This window comes from Felis catus, chromosome C2 (assembly GCF_018350175.1).
Source record: "Felis catus isolate Fca126 chromosome C2, F.catus_Fca126_mat1.0, whole genome shotgun sequence".
Classification (NCBI taxonomy): domain Eukaryota; kingdom Metazoa; phylum Chordata; class Mammalia; order Carnivora; family Felidae; genus Felis; species Felis catus.
This window is the reverse complement of record NC_058376.1, coordinates 141,950,613-141,959,175: the sequence shown is the minus strand read 5'-3', so window position 1 is coordinate 141,959,175 and position 8,563 is coordinate 141,950,613. Positions and strand designations below refer to the sequence as shown.

Genomic DNA, 8,563 nt, shown 5'->3' with positions numbered 1-8,563 from the left:
TATAGGTAACAGTAAGGATTTTAAAAGTAAATTGAAGGAAAAATGCGCCTTTATTATTTGCAAATGCTATAAGGGATACAGCATGGGCAATGTACACAGCTACACAATTGTGACCTATGTGGAGGACTGCCTTTCTCCTCTGTGACACCTTCTTCAGGTCACCTCTGCCCTGTGAGGTCTAACAGCTCTTCAAAGCACAAAGATGCCAGTGGACTGTGCATGAATGAACCCATAAACTGAGTCCTCCGGATTTTAGCAGCTGGGACCTCCAACCTGGAAAGCCATCAAACTATTTAAACCCCATTATTCAGAAAAGGGAAGTGGCCTTGTAATAGGATTCACTTCTGCTTTTAATCTAGTGAAACCCAGAATGCTAAGATCAAGATGTTTTGAGGAAGGAAAACCTCTGCATGCAAATAATAACTTGGTATAATCACCATTGTGAATATTTATCAAACTCGTAGAGGCAGCTTGGCATGCTGCCAGTTCATATTACAGTTTTTACTATGGTTTATGTTTCTGATCTTGAAAAGCTTTCTCTAAAAAGAGAATTAGAGGGGCACCTGGGTGGCCCAGTTGGTTGAGCGTCTGACTTCAGCTCAGGTCGTGATCTCACGGTTTGTGCTGACAGCTCAGAACCTGGAGCCTGCTCGGATTCTGTGTCTCATTCTCTCTCTCCCCCTCCCCTACTTGTGCCCTGTCTGTCTCTGATTCTCAAAATTTTTTTAAGGGAATTAGAGGTTTGGAACTGATAATTGGAGATGGTATGAAAAACTACCCTTGTTAGTTTAAGTACAGGCGTACCTTGTTTTATTGCGCTTCATTTTATTGTGCTTTGCAAATATTGTGTTTTTTACAAATTCAATTCAATTTTACAAATTTTTACAAAAGTCAAATTTTATGTTGTTGAACAAACCTGTCGGTGACATTTTCGAACAGCATTTACTCACTTTGTACCTCTGTGTCACAGTTTGGTAATTGTAGTATTTCAGACTTTTTCATTATTTGTTATGGTGATCTGTGATCAATGAGTTCTTTAATTTTTTTTAATTTATTTATTTTGAGACGGAGATCAAGCAAGGGAGGGGCAGAGAGAGAGAGAGAGAGAATGAGAATCCCTAGCAGGCCCCACACTATCAGAGCAGAGCCCAACACGGGGCTCATACTCATGAACTGTGAGATCATGAGACCTGGGCCGAAACAGAGAGTTGGATGCTTAAGGAACAGAGTCACCCAGGAGCCCCTGAGCTCTTTTATATAATTGAAATATAGTTGACACAATGTCACGGTAATTTCACTATTACAACATAGTGATTCCCCGAGTCTGTACATTATGCTATGCTCACAAGTGTAGCTACCATCTGTCGTCATACAAAACTATTATAAAGCTATATTAATATAGCCATGAACTATAGTTCCTGTTATGTTCCTTTTATCCCTGTGACTTTTTTACTATTTTTTTTTTTTTTTTGGTGAGCTCTATGCTCAGTGTGGGGCTTGAACTCACGAGCCCGAGATCAAGATTCACATGCTCTAATGACTGAGCCAGCCAGATGTCCCCTGCTGCCATGACTTATTTATTCCATAACTGGAAGCCTATATCTCCCACTCCCCTTCACCTATTTTGCCCATCCCCCTCTCTGTGTTTGTTTCTGTTTTTTTCTTTATTTGTTTTGCTTTTTTTAGATCCAAGTCGTCACAGATGGCAAGATCTCATTCTTTTTTATGTTTGAGTAATATTCCCATTGTGTGTGTGTGTGTGTGTGTGTGTGTGTGTGTGTGTATGTGTATACACACCATATCTTCTTTATCCTGTGATCACTTATCTTTGATGTTACTATTGTAATTTTTGGGGGTGCACCAACTGCACCTACATAAGATGGGAAACTTAATCTATAAATGTGTGTGTTCTGACTGCTCCACCCATTGAGCCTTCTGTCCCCTCTCCTTTCCTAGGTTTCCCTGTTTCCTAAGACACAATAATAATTGAAATTAGGCCAGTTAATAACCCTGTAATGGCCTAAGTGTTCAAGTGAAAGGCAGGGGTACACATCTCTCACTTTAAATCAAAAGCTACAAGTGATTCAGCTTAGTGAAGAGGCTGTGTCAAATTCCAAGATAAGCCAAAAGCTAGGCCTATTGTACCAAAAAGCCAAGTTGCAAATGTAAAGGAAGTGTTCTTGAAGGAGATTAAAAGTGCCATTCAAGTGAACACACAAATGATGAGAAAGAAAAACAGCCTTTTTGCTGCTAATAGAGAAACTTTTAGTGGTCTAGAAAGAAGATCAAGCCAACCACAACATGCCCTTAAAAACCAAAGCCTAATCCAGAGTAAGGTCTTAAATCTTCAGTTCTGTGAAGACTGAGAGAGGTGATGAAGTTGAAGAAGAAAAGTTTTAAGCTAGCAGAGGTTGGTTCATGAGGTTAAAGGAAAGAAGCTGTTTCCATAACACAAAAGTGCAAGGTGAAGCAGCAAATGATGATGAGAAGTTGCAGAAAGTTACCCAGAACTAGCTAATATAATTCATGAAGATGGCTACACTAAACAACAGATTTTTCAACATAGACAAAGCAGCTTTCTATTGGAAGAAGATACCATCTAGGACTTCATAGCCAGAGAGGAGAAGTCAATTTCTGGCTTCAAAGGACAAGTTGACTCTCTGTTGTTAGGGGCTAACACAGCTGGTGATTTTAAATTGAAGTCAATGCTGATTAACCATTCTGAAAATTCTAAATGGAAAAACAAAGCCTGGATGAGAGCATGTCTCTTTACTATGTGATTTATTGAATATTTTAAGGCCACTGTTGAGACGTCAGAAAAAAAGATTCCTTTCAAAATATTATTGCTCATTGACAATGCACCTGGTCACCCAAGAGCTCTGATAGAAATGTACAATGACATAATGTTTTCGTGCCTGCTAACACATCTCTTCTGCAGCCCCATGGATCAAGGAGTCATTTTGACTTTCAACTCTTTTTATTTTAACAGCTACATCTTGTAAAGCCATAGCTGCCATAGATAATGATTTCTCTGATGGATCTGGGCAAAGTTGAAAACCTGAAAAGGATTCACCATTCAAGATACCATTAACATTTGTGATTTCATTGTAGGCAGTCAAAAGGTCAACATTAATAGGAGTTTGGCAGAAGTTGATTTCAACCCTCATGGATAACTTTGAGGGATTCCTGACTTCAGTGGAGGAAATAGCAAAAGAACTAGAATTAGAAGTGGAGCCTGAAGATATAGCTGCAATCTCATGATAAAACTGTCACGGATGAATGGGGTGCCTGGTGGCTCAGATGGTTAAGCGTCTGACTCTTGATTAGTTCAGGTCATGATCTCGGGGTTCGTGAGATGGAGCCCTACATCAGGCTCTGCACAGATAGCGCAGAACCTGCTTGGGATTCTCTCCTTCTCTCTGCCCCTGCCCTGCTCTTTCTCTCTCTTTCTCTCAAAATAAATAAATAAATACATTTTAAAAAGGAAACTTTCATGGATGAGGAGTTGCTTTTTATGGATGAGCAAAGGAATTGGTTTCTCGAGATGGAGCCTCCTAGTGCAGATGCTGTGAAGATTGTTGCAATAACAACAAAGAATTTAGAATATAACAAACTTTGCTGATAAAACAGTGTCGGGGTTTGAGGGGATTGACTCCAGTTTTGAAAGATGTTTCATCAAACAGCATCACATGGTACAGAGAAATTATTCATAAAAGGAAGAGTCAATTGATGTGGTAAACTTTATTGTCTTGTTTTAAGAAATTGCTGCAGCCCCATCAATACTTAGCATCCATCAACATCGAGGCAAACCCTCCACCAGCAAAAAGATTACAACTTACTGAAAGTTCATATGATAGCATTTTTTAGCAATAAAGTATTGTTTAATTAAGGTATGTACATTTTTTTAAAACAATGCTATTACACTTTTAATGGAGTACAATATAGTATAAGCATAACTTTTATATGCAGTGGGAAATTTTAAAAATTCATTTGATTTGGTTTACTGCAATTTTCACTTTACTACATTGGTCTAGATCCAAACCTATAATGTCTCTGAGGTATGCTTGTAATAGTAGTAATCCCTGCTCTCATTTTCTTTGAATTAAAACTCCTTTACGCTTCAGGAAGTTAAAAAACATTCTTTCTTCCACTTCTAAGTCCCTGATCTCTTCTTCAGAGATTTCTAATGTAGGTTGCTCTAACTACATTCTGTTACAGATCTGCTAATCTCACTTACTTGAGAGTAGCGAAAACCAAAGTTTTCTGTTCCTTTTGCTGTTTGGGGAAATCCATTAGTGTTAAAGATAAGGGACTGTGTCAGGGATGTTGTCTTAATATATCTTATTCCTACCTCAGTGTTTGACGTAGTATTTTATGAAATGAGTGCTGAAATGAGACTTTCATTAATAGCTGGGTTTTTTTGTGGTTTTTTGTTTGATTTTTTATAAACAGCAGCACTTGTCACTACACTCAAGTGAAGATTATGGTTTTGGTTACATTTCAGATTTCTGCTTCAGGTGATGTTAACCTATTCCCCAACTAAGAGTCATAGTTAATGAAACTACAGAATAAAATATAAGCTAATTTGCACGCACAATATGCCATGGGTTTGAACCTTTTACTTTTTTTTCCAGTTCACTGACTCCTAGATAAAGATGAGCTGTACTCAATAATATCTGTTTTTCAAACTCTAAAATAGTTTGACTAGCATTCCACATGTGTGGAATTATTCCTTGGATAATTTGCTCCATTTATTCCTTAAAAAATATGTTTGATGTTCTACTAATTTCTTTTGCAAACTGCACACGGTTATTGGTTACAAATTAAACTGCCTATGATTGGGGAGGGCCAAGAATGGAAAGTGGTTTCTTCTTTCCAAGAAAATAAATAAATATGTTTAGGAGAAAGGCACAAGTATGGGAAACAGCCACAGTGTAAAATCCAGAGAACAATTGCAAGACAGTGTTCAAGGAGTTACATGTTCGTGTCTGGAGATAGCAGGGGGACCTAGTGTGGAAGAGTTTTGAGAACAGAGGTTTGGTAAGATGGGACAGGTTGATGGAATGGCAGAGAACATATATTTGACATAGGAGACAAGAGAAAGTGATTATACGTTCTAGAGTCAAAGAGAAATATAACGAAGGAGTTTAATGTAGAATAATGATGTAAGAAGACACAAGGCATAGATTTCATTTGGGAGCCTATTACAGTAATCATAAACATAAATGCGGAGAGAAGAGAACTGTTGGAGGCAGGGATTGGTAGTTCTTGATGACTGAATGCAAGGAGTAGAACTGGAAATGGGAAGAGACAAAATAACCCAAATAACTTCAGATTTCTAATCTAGGTTACTACTGACAACTGGAGAAATCGAAAGAGGGTTAATTGAGGAGTGGTGAGTTTGTTGGTGTATTGTATGGTGAAGAGTATGTAAGCTTTGTAATCAAACCAGTGGTTTTAAACCCCAGTCAACCATTTCCTAAGAGTGTGGCTATAGTCAATTTATGTACAGTCTCTGGACTTAAGTTTCTTCATTTTTTTTCAGTTTCCTCATTTTTAAGAGGAAAGAAAAAATGCCTGCATTATGAGATTCTTGCAAAAGAGAAATAAAGGCACATATGTTATCTATTGTTACCATTATTCAACCTTTCACTCTGAACAAGCTAGGTTATGTGTATGTTTCCCTTATTGTCAGCTACATACAATGGTAGACAGCCAGAGATGGTTCCCAGCTGGTTCTAAAGGCAGTTAGATGTTTTTGAAAAATATACACATACGGGGCACCTGTGGCTCAGTGGGTTAAGCATTCGACTTCAGCTCAGGTCATGATCTCACAGTTTGTGAGTTCGAGCCCCACACCAGGCTTTGTGCTGACAGCTCGGAGCCTGGAGCCTGCTTCGGATTCTGTGTCTCCCCCTCTGTCTCTCTGCTCTTCCCCACTTGTGCACATGTGTGCTCTCTCTCTCAAAAATAAACACTACAAAAAATTTTTTTTAAAGAAAAATTTACATGTATCTCAATTATTTTGATTTACAAAAGGACTATTTTGTAAAGAACTATTTTGAAAAGGACTGTTTACAAAAGAAATATTTTTTAAATGGCCTACAAACCAATTTTTGTGATTAGTAATAAAAATACAAGATTATAGGATCTCTCATGTACTAAGTTTCCATTTCTGTAAACCCTTTCTGGCATTATGCATTCTAAAGAGAAAGAGGGCTAGTAAATGGTCAGCTATGTTTATTCTCAGCGTTTCTGAAATTCTGAAATAGAAACATTTAAGTTGGTTTTTTTTTTCCTGAGTCTGTGACCTCAGTGGGAAGCTTACTGTTTAACATGCCTTAAGATCCTAAATAAATGGTAGATAATGACGTTCAAGGTGAAAAGCATGACTTTTTTCTACCATTCAATTGTAAAAGTAAAGACTAATAATTAACATTCTACAGATTAAACAATTTTGTAGATACCTGGGGGTAAGACAACTAGGAAGATACTAAAATGTGTTCAAAGTGATAGTGAGTGAGGTGCAGGAAATTTTGTTGCCCTTTCAAGACCCTATTCATTCGTTCAATACTATCCAGCAAACAACTAAACAAACACCTCAAGTGAATGTGAACAATTATTGCTAATAAGCAAGATAAATATTACCAGTTGCAGAAATAGTTAAGAGTCAGCAGAGGCAGAAAAAACACATTGAAGAATTATAGCAGAAAATATTGAGAAAAGTCTGCAGAGGAATTAACAGAAGAAGAAGATGAAGCAAAAATAAAGGTGATCCTTAGGGGTACTGCAAGATACTGCAAGATAAGGAGAGTAGTAATGAGTTCAAGGATGGTGGATACACTGGGGTGAGAGGCTGTAAAACTAGAGATTTAGAAAGTGTTTTTGTGGTACTTTTCCAAGGACAGGAAGTGGGATCTTATGGATTTGAGGCCTAATGGCTTTGTGGCCAAGTTCTCTAAGTCTTTGAGGGCTTCAGGATGAACTTTTGGCACCATTTTATGTTCAAGACTATGGCTGGTGTGCTCAACATATTTTAAAAGAGATAGATAGAATTTGGGTAACTGGACATTACTGTTGGGTTTTTTTGTTTTTGTTTGCATTATGTTTTTAGTGAGAAAAATACATAAATGGTATGTGAGACCCATAGATGTAAAAAGATGGGAAATAGACTATTAACAGAAAAGCCGTATCAACAGTTATTTTGAAACGTATCAGATCAACTAATGAGTGTTTTATAAGAATTTTTTAAACAGTGGTAAAAGAGGGAGGGAAAAGTAGAAAATTAAGGCCAGTGAAAGACTTTGATCATGTAAAAATCTGGAAGCTATTGGGGAAAAATATGTAAAACAAACAAAACAACCTCAAGCAGTTTTGCACCAGTAGGTTCTGTCATACTGATGGTAGTGATATGTTTATAACCGTGTGAAACGTGTTGAATATCATGAAAAGATGCTACATTTATCTGTAACTAGCCTTGGTAAATGTAGGGTTATTGTATGGTTTAATGTTTTTTGTTTTAAGTAGTAAGAAAGGGAGGCACACTTATGATCTAGTGTGGCATAAAAGCCAGGGATGCTAAATATCTCGCCGTGTGCAGGGCAGCCCCCTACAACAAAGACCTCCAATGTCAATAATGCCAAGGGTGAGAAGCTCTCATTTAACACACAGAGTAAAAGAGCAGAACATACATTTTTTTCTTTGTGTTTTTTCAACCACCTGTGATGCTCAAATGACCTGTGGTGAAGAACAAGTGTTTTTGTTTTTAATTTCCAGTCTTTGGTGGACCTATACCTTTTGTAAAATAACAATAAAAATTTCATGGCACATCAAATTGTTATAATAATTGCTGAGTATTCTCAATTTCTGCACATTCTCATGAATGAATAGCAAGGAGTTTGTAGATTGGCTCCAGTCCATGGACATTTTGAATAACACTATTTTAGAGCTTTGTCCCTGAATATTCTGTAATAAACTTGTATAATTTTGGAACTTAAGGAAAAGTTTTAAAAAGATTCATGTATTTATGACAATTGGGCAATAGAGAGTTGCTCAATGGAAAACAAATGTGAAATATGTTAAAACTTTCACAATTAAATTAGGACACAAATGGTTAATGAGTTGTTAATAGTTGCCAGCATTTGTCTGCCATCCCCATTCAATAGCCCAGGCAGATGGCCTCAGCACTCCTTCCCATAGACCCCTGACACAGCCTCAGAATCCTTCTTAAAATAGTAATGGAAGCCACTACCATTGGAAGGGAGTTTGTGTCAGATATGAAATCTGCTTATCCTAAATTATGTTCTGATGGTCTTGAGTATAATACTGTGATTATCTTAACCTTGTTTTTTTTTTTTTCTGATTTTTTAAAAACAGCATTTCCGATTTATCAACGTTATTAAAAATTTCAAAGCTTTTCATATGCTGGTCTTATCCCATGCATGCTATTCAAAATCTTAATCACCGTAAAAAAAAAAAAAAAATTGGCTGTGACTAAAATATATCTTGAGCTGAAGCAGAACATAGAGTAAAAACAATCACCGGTCTAGGGAAGAAAGAAAAT

At 37.0% G+C, this 8,563-nt stretch overlaps 1 protein-coding gene across 4 annotated transcripts in view; it reads left to right on the top strand.

Annotated features, from left to right (window-relative positions):
* NGLY1 (N-glycanase 1) overlaps positions 1–8,563 on the top strand; it is a 63,146-nt gene that overhangs the window by 1,310 nt on the left and 53,273 nt on the right. The gene's annotated exons all lie outside the window — the stretch shown is intronic.